The sequence below is a fragment of the Vicia villosa genome, linkage group LG7, assembly GCF_029867415.1.
Source record: "Vicia villosa cultivar HV-30 ecotype Madison, WI linkage group LG7, Vvil1.0, whole genome shotgun sequence".
In the NCBI taxonomy this organism is placed as follows: domain Eukaryota; kingdom Viridiplantae; phylum Streptophyta; class Magnoliopsida; order Fabales; family Fabaceae; genus Vicia; species Vicia villosa.
The window spans coordinates 7,395,583-7,408,006 of NC_081186.1; positions in this window are offsets into that span (position 1 = coordinate 7,395,583).

Genomic DNA, 12,424 nt, shown 5'->3' on the forward strand with positions numbered 1-12,424 from the left:
TGTATTTGTTTATATTTGCAAGTTCTATAGATCCTATTACATATTGCTGCTACTATGTTTTAGCAAAACATAAATGCCAATCACATAAATCAAGGCATTAACAATCCCCCCTTTGGCTTATTTTGGCTAAAACTTATACATTAAATCGCAGTAAAACAACAAAAACATGCGCTTAAACTTTCAAGACAACAAAGACAAAAACTACAACCTTCAGAAGAACATATCTTTTACATTCTCATAATCGGTCTTCAATCTCATTTGTTCTTCACCATATCATAACATCTTCAATCCATACTGTCTTTAAATAATCCTTTGTTTCTTTTGACAGTAGTGGACTTCAGAATAGTTTCGGTGAATTCTCCCCCTTTTTATCCATAATATGACAAAGATAGCACCGATGTCATAATATGCAGTGGAACATCTTCATGGATTGAGGTGTACATAAGGAAAAATATTGGAGAGAAGCCCCTAGCGCAAGCACCAGTTCTTATCACTGAGGACCAATGGTGGCATAAGAGAACCCTTACTCAGTCTTCAACTAGAAACCAAATCCTAGCTTGAATTCTAAGAAGGAACTTGAATGCATTCCTACCACCATTTTTCGTAACTCAGAACACAAATCACAATTGTGTTCATAACTCAGATCACAAATCACAACTACAATACATCCTATACATGACACTGTATTTGATGGAACACTTTTGATGATCTTACATAAAAATACATAACAGAAGAGAATAATATCCCTAGCCATTGTTTCACCTTTTCTGGCCAGAGCTTGGAATAGAAACCCATCACAGAACCAAACCCAGACACAGATAATTTGAACACACAAGAAAGACATAGTGGCTGTGGAAATTGATACACGAATCTGTTCTGACTGAAGAAGAGAAATGACTTCTTAATATGGCCATTTGAGAGCATAGGAGTTAACGAGAGTCTTGGCCTTGGTCTATGGTCAAATTTGTTATTAGGAAACATCCCTAAAAAACAACTACTCCTTCCAAAGCAATTGTTAACTATTTCTTTTAGAATGAGTTATCTCTTTAAAACCAACACATGCATTGTCAGCAGATATACTTTACACCATCCATTGATGTGTATAGATAACGTCAAAGAAAATTTCCTTGTTTGCTTCATCAGATACGATGTCCTTAAACATGTCATGACATCCTGTCAGAAATTGCCACCTTTTTACTACTCATGCACACAGACTAAGCTTACTCCCAACAACTCTACTAACTCCCCCTGTCATGGGCACATGAACCCAACTGTTCTAAAACCAATTATTACCAAATGGAAAGTTGCTCCCCCTCAAATATATAGCTTATCTTCTCCTTCATGTGACTGTTCTGATGGCTCAGCCTTAGTAGGTAGACTCAGACAAAATGTACATGATGCTAGAACATCTCTGACCAAGAGAACACTCAAGTAGAGCCTCATCTTAAAACAAGAGGCAACTCCTCCTATATATGATAATGTGTGCTTCTTCAAGGAAAAATCTGAGTTAATGAATGGAAAACATAAGACGCATATTCAAGTTTTCAAGAGCTCACTCTCTGTTCAACTAACCTGCTGAACACATTCATTTTTGCATTATTGCTCTTTATGACAAGACACACATGTTACTCACACATAATAGTCAAATGTCACAACATGCTATTTTTCATCACACTACAGCTACACATCTGCTGATGTACATGAGTAAGAAGATACAAGACACTCCCCTTCAAAGTGACATCTTATCTTTAACCATCAGCTCATACTGTCTAACATCAAACACTTGAAGACTTCACCATGATAGTAGTAATGTATTTCTAAAACACACCATGACACCTAGATCAGAATCTGCCCATTCTCATCCACATTATGTCAAAACTGCCTCTTTAGACAATAATGTTGCTTTTTCAACCTTCATATGCATAATTCTAGACATTCTTCCAGGAAAATAACAAGCAATGATGTTGTAACATCATGTAGGACACCAGCTTCACATCAAAAAAAATTCTAAGCACAGTCTATGAATCAAAATGTTCATACTTCTTACATAAGGTATGACATTGATTTGACATCCTTCTTCATCACACTTGTAGTACTTGCTGAAGCAGCCAACACATTCCAGATTATATCAGAGGCTTGACCTTGAATTCATTCTGGATATACACCACCTACTTGACTGAGGAGTTAATAAAACTTATGGAGATGATGTTCTAACATCCCTTGGGACATCCAAGCAAAGTACATATGCCTTAGTTCTGAGAAAATATATTATTTCTCCACAAGATTTTAATGTTTGCAGCAGTATATTCTTTGATCAGCTTTCTCCCCCTTAAATTAAGAACTGACTCAACTAAAAGACATACTCACTTGAACCATCCATTTACAAGCATAGATAACCAGACCTTTACATGGGATGACTTAGAACCCGAGACAATCAGTGTTCATGATTCTAAACAGGACTCAATTACTCAGACTAACTATAGAGATAATATATCTCTATATTGGATGACTTAGATCACAAAACACAATTTGTGTTCATGACTCGAAAACAAGACTCAAAACAGTAAGACAAACTGACTTAGAATAGACAACCTATTCAATATCTCTGCACAAGCAACTGCAAAGAACTCAGACTTAACAATGTCTGAACACTACCTTTATTCCCTATGTTTGTCACAAGTTGACAAACATAACCTAAATAGACTCTAAATTTACCCATACCCGAAAGAAAGAAATGAGAGACTCAAATAAGACTCATGAGAAGAATAAAAAGCAAAGAAAAGAAAGGAAAGAAATTACTCTAAAAACCTGAGAAATTGGAAATAACATACCTAGATTGTAACAAATGTCTTGATCAAGAGATGTTATTTGAAAAAAAGACTGCACCAGGTGAATTTATGTATTGGTTGGAACATGCACTAAGTCAGAGCAAGTGATACACACCATCAATATATGTTTTTAGATGAACAGTTTGAGAACTATCCTTGCTAGTCTTCAAGGATAAAACATGTCCTGAGTTATGTCCTGACTTATTGTTTGACATTGTTCTTCTGGCTTTAAGAGATTAGTTTTTGAAAAAATTTCCATATGAGTAGAAGCAGAATAGCATTGTCCTTGATGATCTTCATACTCTCTTACTCCCCCTGAGATATACAAATTTAGGACATCTTTGATGTTCGTCCTTGAAGCACCCTTCATTTGGAATTTTCACAGTTTCCAAATTTAGAGTCTTCAGTTCGCTTTCTATACAAGATTCAGATTGCCACACTCTGCAACTTGAAGTAGAAAAAACTATAATTGTATAACCATAAATCAAACTTCAGCAGATAAGTTTGAACCTTATCTCTCTGGTGTCTTCAACAGTAGTGATGATGTATTTTCATGTAGTGATTTTTCTTCATCACATACTTCTTCTCTTCATACAGTTGTTGTAAATATCTATCTCCCATCAAGATATTTAATAGTATCAGTATGCTTTACCAGATACCATTGCCAAACTTCTTAAACTTGTGAAGATAACAGTGAGCATTAACATTTAGTTCACACTAGTCCTTGAATACACAACTGAAACTTGTATTCGGGCTTCTCATCTAATAAGTACCAAGTCTCCCGTCAAAGTACTCATTGGTTACTTAGTAAGATTTACTACTCGCACTAGTTCATCTTGACTGATTTCTTCATCAGAGTCTTGCATCCAAGTTCTACACCCAATAAGTACTAAATCTCTTGTCAAAGTACTTATCAATCAGTCTGTTGGAATTTACTACTCACACTAGAATATTCTGACTGATCACCTCCTTGCTTACCTTTAACAATAAACACTTCAAAAAAAAAAGAACTGAAGATCTTGAGATGACGTTGTAACATCTGATATGACGTCATCCTTCATGGTTCTTGGTTAACATCTCTAACATATAATTCATAGCACTTGGGGTGGAAACAATAGAGTGTAATTATCAGCAACATCCAGACATATCAAGGAATAGAATAGCCAACATCTCAATAAGCTTTTCTTCAGACTTTCATTCTGATTTTGAGATGATGGATGCCATAGTATGTGCCTATAGAGGAGATTCCCTCATTTAGGTTTCTGGAACAGACTCAGTTATGGCATAACACTGAATTAGTCAGATTCTTCTGAGACATTTGACTTCCTTGATTCTAAATAACACTACCCTTTCTGGATAACAACTAGGCCTTTCAACATTCGTGACCATATTTCACTGTTGTTGAGACACATTATTCAGCTCCAACAACTGCTCTATGGTTATGAATGAAAATCCACATATCCGGTTCCTTTGATCAGAAGAAGGTACCAGATATAAGTTTATCTTGATTTAAAAATAAAGGATCTGAAAGGAATACCTTCACGAGTTTTCTTTAGCACTGAGCTTTTATTTCTAAACTCCCATAAATTAAGATTTGGAGTAGAAGTACATGTTGATTGTGTCCTGATCAACTTATAATCAAATGTCTACTCTTCTAGGTCAGGAGTAGGTTCCAAACCATTGTACTCACACTACATTAGTTTAGCACCATAACATCTGTTCTTCAATTGGTAGTTGCGTACCAGTACTAATGTCCCAACATCCAGTAGGACATCTGTTCCTCCTTCAAGGAACACTCCAGCCTTGAAACTCTTCAAGGTTCACACCTGCAGATGACTATGAATATCATTGATCAGTTGGCATTCATCATCTCTAATAAACCATGCCATTATGAGTGGACTTGAGAGATTACTCAAGTATCATTGACACTTTAATTATAGCTGTAAGGTTCTGCCATACATTCTGTTAAATACCCTAGGATTATCCTTTAATACAGGGTTTGTATCAGAGGCTAAGCAGCGGAAAATAGCCATTCTTCAACAGAATTCACAATGCTTGCTCTCCAATTTTATTGTAAGCATGACACTTAGGGATTGAGAATAAATCAACTCTACAAGCTGATTGCTTCTTCAACAAGAAACAACATAGACCCACCAAAAATCATAACCACATGGTATCACACAAACACAAGGATTACCTTATCAATGTCTTCACTCCCGCATGAAGGTTTTGATAACTTCCATCTATGTGTTAAGGCCAGACTCTTCATTCTTCTTCCAGGTTGGTCTAATCTTCCACAAATAGGTCCATCCTCCACTTTAAGGGACCATACAATATGAACATTCCTTGTTCAAAAATTTTCTACCTGTACACAACTAGAAAGTATCCCCCATGGATCTCATCCATAAACAGACAGGATGCCTGCTCTGATACCGATTGAAATTCTGGTGACAGCAGACTAAGATGTCATATAAGGATGTCTTGACATTTGATCTGACATTATAAAATAGACAAGGTAGGAGTACAAATAACAGTACAGGAAAACAACAGAAAAAACACAACATAATTGTTAACCCAGTTTGGTCTAACTACCTACTCTGGGGGCTACCCAGCCAGGAAGAAGATTCCACTAGCAATAGTACTATTTTATGTAAACAACCTCTGGTTTACAGATAAACAACCTCTGGTTTACCTAGTCACTACCCAATGCAACCTTTATCTTAAAACTCCATCTAAGACAAGAGATTCTCTGCTCACTCCCTAGTGATACCTAACTTTTACAACCATGTAACAACTATTTAAACAAAAATAGGAAAAACGTACTTGATCTAGCTTAAAAGCTTCAATCAAGAAAAAAAACACTCAACTCTTAACTACAAGTTTCGAGTGAGAACATGGAATCCATCCCACAACTTGGGTGGTCTACCTTGACAAACCCAAAAAACTACATATTTTCAATACACAATTTTTCACTCTTAAACTAGTTTACAAACTTTCTATTTATAACCTATTTCCAACTGGACTTTGGCCTACAATCACATCTTTATTTGCTGTTAGAAATCAGTAGAAATCTTCTGTTAAAAGAAATGTCTTTAATCATAAGTTTCCTAAATTGTCTCTATACTTAGGAACTATATAATCTTCAATATTATGACTTGATTCTTTTGACCTTTAAATCTGCGCCACATAGGATTGCATAATATTCCATAGAATATTCTGCATCTCTTAATTACATATTGAGTCTTCACATTCAAGCTTCAGTAGACGCAATATCACATAAGACATGATGTCACAAAACATGTCTTAACATTCCATAGAACGTCTTGGTGTTGTACCTATTTTGTATTTGTTTATATTTGCAAGTTCTATAGATCCTATTACATATTACTGCTACTATTCTTTAGCCAAACATAAATGCCAATCACATAAATCAAGGCATTAACAATCCATTCATCTTCATCTAGCTCTGCATCTTTCATGATCCTTAGAGAAGGAATCTGAACTTCCACTGGTAAGACTGCCTCCATACCATAGACCAGAGAGAAAGGGGTTGCCCCTGTTGAGGTGCGTACTGAATATCATACTCTGTCAAAGCCATCTACCATCTTGCTATTCTTTTGGAGAGAGCAGGTTTCTCAAATATGTGTTTGACAGGATTTATCTTAGAGATCAATAAGGTACTACGAGTCAACATATACAATCTTAGTCGGCGAGCAGCCCATGACAAAGCGCATCAAGTTTTCTCAAGCAGTGAATATCTTGTTTCACAGTCTTTAAACATGTTGCTAAGATAGTATATTGCATGCTCTTTTCGACCAGACTCGTCATGTTGCCCCAACACACACCCCATTGAATTCTATAACACTGTTAGGTACATGATTAGAGGTCTTCCTTCAACTGGTGGCATCAGAATCAGAGGTTCTTGTAAGTACTCCTCGATCTCGTCAAAGGCTATCTGGCAGCCGTCCTTCCACTTCACTACTTGATCTTTTTTAGTAACTTAAATATCGGCTCACAAGTAGCGGTCGAACGAGAAATAAATCTTGAAATGTAGTTCAAACGCCCTAAGAAATCCCTGACTTCCTTCCTAGTACATGGAGCGGGCATCTCTTGAATAGCTTTAACCTTTGCGGGATCTTCGTAAGACCCGACAATGATCTCGACATAGTCATGTAACATTTGGACTAACATATTCTTGCCACTATTGTCTAAATCGGCTCCTATCTTGATTTCTCTCTTGTCCTCTTTAGTACCTAGATTCACAACCTCGACTGGCTCTTCGTGCGGCTGTATGGCTCTTTCTTCTTGCTGTAATAGTCTTGCAAGTTCTCCAAGCACTTCATAATCCTCTTCACCTTCATCCTCGGCTTGATAGATTGGATTTTCAAAGTCATAATTTACAATAACAAAATTGTTATCGATAAGATCCAAAGTGGACGCAGATATGCAATTCGTTACGTGGGTGTGTGTAAGAACACATAGCTATTTTGAGCAATAAAGTAAAAGAAAGACAAAGAGCGCAAAATTTGAATGCGAAACGTCCAACGATTTATTGAATGAGAATATGTGATGAAATGATAACCCTAACAAATGGACCATTGTGTCTCGGGCAAGACACAAGGCTAAAAAGTTTCATTGTTCAAATTACATAACCAAAACTTAATAGTAATATAACAAAAAGCAGTTACTCGTGACTAAAGGAGATTGGTATAAAGTCTTTAGCCGTCCAATTATCTATGTCAGAGTCATTGTCATCATCTCCTATAACATTGACTCTGTCGTCACTGATGTGGAAAGGCGATCCTCTGGCACGAGCACGACGAACAACTTTCTGAGCCCCTTCTTCAACTATAGCCTTAGCGTCTTTTAGAGAAGCCATTTTCAATGGATCCCTGGTGACTTCTGGAGTAGCAGTAGGAGTGGTAGTTTTAGCAACGACAATTGTCAGGGGAATTTTCTCAAAATTTTGGCATGGAGTTTTAGTAAATTCGCCATCCATCTCAACGTATATGAAGCAATTCAAATGGCTTACCATATACTCATCTTCACCATGAACTGTAACAATTTTCTTATTCATATGATACTTCAACATTTGGTTCAAGGTAGAAGTGACACCGCCTGCCCCATGAATCCAACGACATCCCAGTAAACAAGAATAAGCCGGACGAATGTCAATCACATAAAAGGTGTATTCAAAGACTTGGGAGCCCACCTTGATCGGGATATTAACTTCTTCGTGAACCATTCATTTAGAACCGTCAAAAGCTCTCACCACAATATTACTTGGTTTCAGCACGAACCCTTCACAGTCAAGCTTATCTAGAGCCCCTTTTGAAAGGACATTCAAGGAAGAACCTGTATATACCAATACATGGGCTAAAGTAGTGCCCCAGCATTCGACGGAGACATGCAGGGCCTTGTTATGATTTCTTCCTGTGGGAGTTAAGTCAACATCAAAAAATCCTAACCCGTTGTCGGTGATTAGGCTAGCAACACAATTTTCAAATTGATTAGCAGAAGTTTCTTGCAAAACATGGGAGGATCAAAGCGTTGGCGTCAATTTTGAAGGAAAATAGCAAAGCTAGCATGGAGATTTTAGAGGAGGTCTTCCCTAATTTCTCAACAATATTGTAATCACTTTTTTCGGATAATCTTTAGCACTTCTTCTATCTCTTCTTTGGATGCCTCTGGAGTAGTTTCTTTCAATTCTTTGGCTTGGGCACGCGCAATCACCTTTTCATTTCTCCGAGCCTCAGTGATATTATCGACATCGGGATTAGTAATTTCACCATTCACAGGTTCTTGCTTGACACCATGAATATAAACATCAACACCATAATTCAAATGAATAGCCTTGTCACAGGAATATGGAATTGGACCGGGCGTAGTAATGATTGTAGCAACCTGCCCTAAAAATAAAGGTTTTAGAGTCGCCACCTATTCTACCCGGGCGAATAGGAAACCCTACGTAGTTTAAAGATTCAGGGTAAGATTATTATAATCAGGTTAAGGGAAGGTGTTAGGCACCCTTAACCCTTTCCTAAGGTTGGCATCTTAAGATAAAGGTTTATGGCTAAAATAAAGAAAGGTGACAGAAAGTTATATAGGGGAATGGCAAGATTTGAACCTGATTAGAATTTTGAGGAAGGGGACTCGCCTTGTTTATCCAAGTGCCTACGTATCTCCTTAGGGAGAATCAGAGTCAACGTAGTTTGGGCACAAGGTTGTACGCCTTAGAATTAATTAAATTTATATTAACAAGTAAATTAAATCAATTAAGATTATTTCTCGTCAATGCGACTAATAGGTATAGTCGGATCAAGGAGAAAATTGATTGATGATTAATGTTTTGCCAAATGGCAGTGGGATTGGGCAAACCCTAATGCATGGATAACCTTTCTAGGTTTTTTGTGATTTTTGTAATTGAAATAATTAAATCAATTAAATCGAATAGTCGAAATAATCAAATAATCGGGAGAAACCCTCAACCCTAGTCATTAGCCTAATCCTATTTTATTATCTTAATCCTAATTTAAGCAAATTAATTAAAAACTAACATTTAATACTTAATCTAAATATAAAAATAAAATAGATAAATAATATAGAAGAACTTGGCTTCAATTCTGTGTGGGAGCCTTTGAGGGTGTATGTTGAACCTTCAGCTTTGTGTGCGTTAGATCTGGAGAGTAGGAGATCTTGTGGCTGATACATGAGGACGTATGGTGAGCACGCAGGGAAGGGAAGCGCTGAATCTTGTAGGAAAATCTTAGAAATTAAAATGGCAATACTGGGGTTCGAACCCCCTTTCTTCAACACAAAGCTTTGCTTCCCTTGCCACGTGAACCAACACAGTTAGTTATTAATAACTTGCTTCAAATAAAATAAATATTGAGATATATGGATAAAGGAGAATGTCAAACGAATCATGCGCTGGGGCCCAGCCGGTGGAACGAGCCAATGAGGAGGAGAGAGGGAGTGTCTGAAAGTTTGACTAGTGAATGGGGTTCTTGCACGCGTGAGAGAGAGAAAGAGGACTCTGAATCACACTGACCGGCCACTGAAGATGGGCCACGCGTCTTGTCCATATCCACCTCATGGGTCTTCATATTCAACCTCCGCACCTGCGGATTTTGTTGCGGGATCTCTTACAAAATTACCTGCGAATTTTTCCTTTGGATTCTGAAAATTATGAAACTCAGAAAATACACGTTAGGGACATCAGAAAAGCGCCCAGATCCACTAATTGAGTGGCCACAGACTCAATAGGGCCCTCGATTTGATCTGTAATGGCCTAAATATTGCAAACCGAATCACCAATGCTTTATGCCCTAGCTATGGTGTTTTGTGATTCATGCGTGAAAACCTTCGAAACAATGGCCCAAACACCTTTCAACATGGATCTGAATGCATTTGTATGCGTGGAGTTTATTCATGTGGTGTATATAAATAGTTTGACATAAAGAAAGAGATATGCAAACCGATGAAGTTGAGTTGGGGTGTCCCGACTGCTTTGAATCTTCAAGGATGATCAGAACGTGGTCCTGGCAATCCAAGGGAGTTAAATATCTGTTTGGCCGTGCTTAAAACTTGCTGGAGAATTCTCTTTGATCGTGCCCTAGTCTTCATGTATTTTTTTTGAACTTAGGAACCCTTATTTTTGGCTGCCATCCTCCCCCCTTCGCTTCTGAATCTTTTTAGCATATATATGGCTGCATTAGGGTTGTAAACCTTGATGAAAAAATTACTCATTAATTGGAAAATGTTTTGATTGATTTTTTGCATAAAATATTACTATATTGGGGCAATCCTATCTTGTGCAAATTTCCCTTTTAATTTCATCCCTTGGATTAGATTAAATCAAGGGAAAAATTTGATGTACCAATCATATAATTATTTTATGATTCTTATTTGATTAAATTTGAAATTTAAATGAATAAATATCATAATAAAAATGAAATAAAATCGCAAAATATAGGTGAATTGATTTATGGGCCTCCTTTGGGCTACAAATCACGTGGATCCTTCAATGTTATAGGCCCATTATCAAAAAGTTTGGTTTTGCTCAGTTAGAGTTTCATACACTTTCCAAAATTTCTCCAACTTCTGTCGAGCATAACTCTTTCAATTTTTATCACATGGAGATGATCTAGGACTTTTTGGAAAGCTCAAAGAGTCTTCTAATCACTCCTTTTGGTTTCACCTCATTTATAGCTTACATGCTCAAGTTATTAGATTTGACCTAAAAGGTGTTTTTGTTGACCTTTTTGGAGGACCTATAATCTCTTTGACCATATCTTCAAAATGATGCATTTCTGGCCTTGGCTTGTGAGATACAAAGTTGTAGAGAATTCAATTTCCTTCAGAATAGGCTTTGGTTGGGAAATTTTTGATACTCCATGTGGACGTTATGGCCATTCAAAGTTGAGTTGACTTTTCCTATAAAAAACCCTAATTTGAACCTTTTGACTTTGTTCATTTCTGAGTTTTTTATTAATGGATTATGATCAAACTTTGATCAAATGGTGGATACAACCTCAAATACTTGATGTTTACCAAAAGTAAGGAGTTTCGACTGTACTTTAACCACAGTTGACTTTTAGGTCAAACTAGTCGACTGTAGATCATCTGAGCCATTGAGTGAGCGATCCTTGGAATAGAAGCTTGACTTTTGACATGGATATTCCTTGAGACATATGAGGTAACTTGAGATCCATTTTAGGCTTCAGAGACTCAAACTCTTTCGATAAAGTGCAAATCCTAATTTTGAATAGGAAAGACTGACTTGAGAAAACCCTTGAACTTCGACGTAACGGCTTAGGGTGCCTACCCTTCCCATTGGTATGTTCTAGAAGGTCTCATGGGGTCGTTTGTAGCCGCCGATACTTTTTGTCTCTTTGGATTTTAGAACAACTCATTTATCCATCAGGTTCGAGTTTTAGGGGTAGGTTCCCAGAGAGATCAGCTAAATGCCAAGTCCTGCCCTCAACAAAGTCAAGCTTCATATTAGACGTTTCCGGATATTCAACCCACTCTGAGTGGAATTATAATAAGCATTACATCGTCAATGTTGTAATCCTCAAATAAAATAAACAAAAACAGAGTTAATGTCATAAACTAAAACAGCGTTCCCCAGTGTTACACCTATCAGAGCATGACCCGACGCTAACCGACACATTGACTCTTGAGCTAATCCTCACCGAGTCGAAGCCGCTATCCTCAATCTGAAAAATATAGTGTAAGGGTGAGTCTCATTCGCAATTAACAAATATTATTGCATTACAAATAACAGTACATCAACAGTCATATTATTCACCCAACTCATCTATATCCAGATCATCCATCAACATACATACATACCATCAAAACAATACAAGAGTATACATATTGTCATTTTATCAAATCCATGCAAATGAATGCAACTGACTCTATGCATGTGGTACCAACATTATCAATGGGAATCACCCACCGACCGATCTATCATCATCCAGATACGGCCCTGCCAGCACAAATTCCACACAATGGGAATTCTGCCATTCACTGGATCCTCTCATCATCTACGATTCAGCCTTCATCAATGCTTATGAATGCATGCAAAT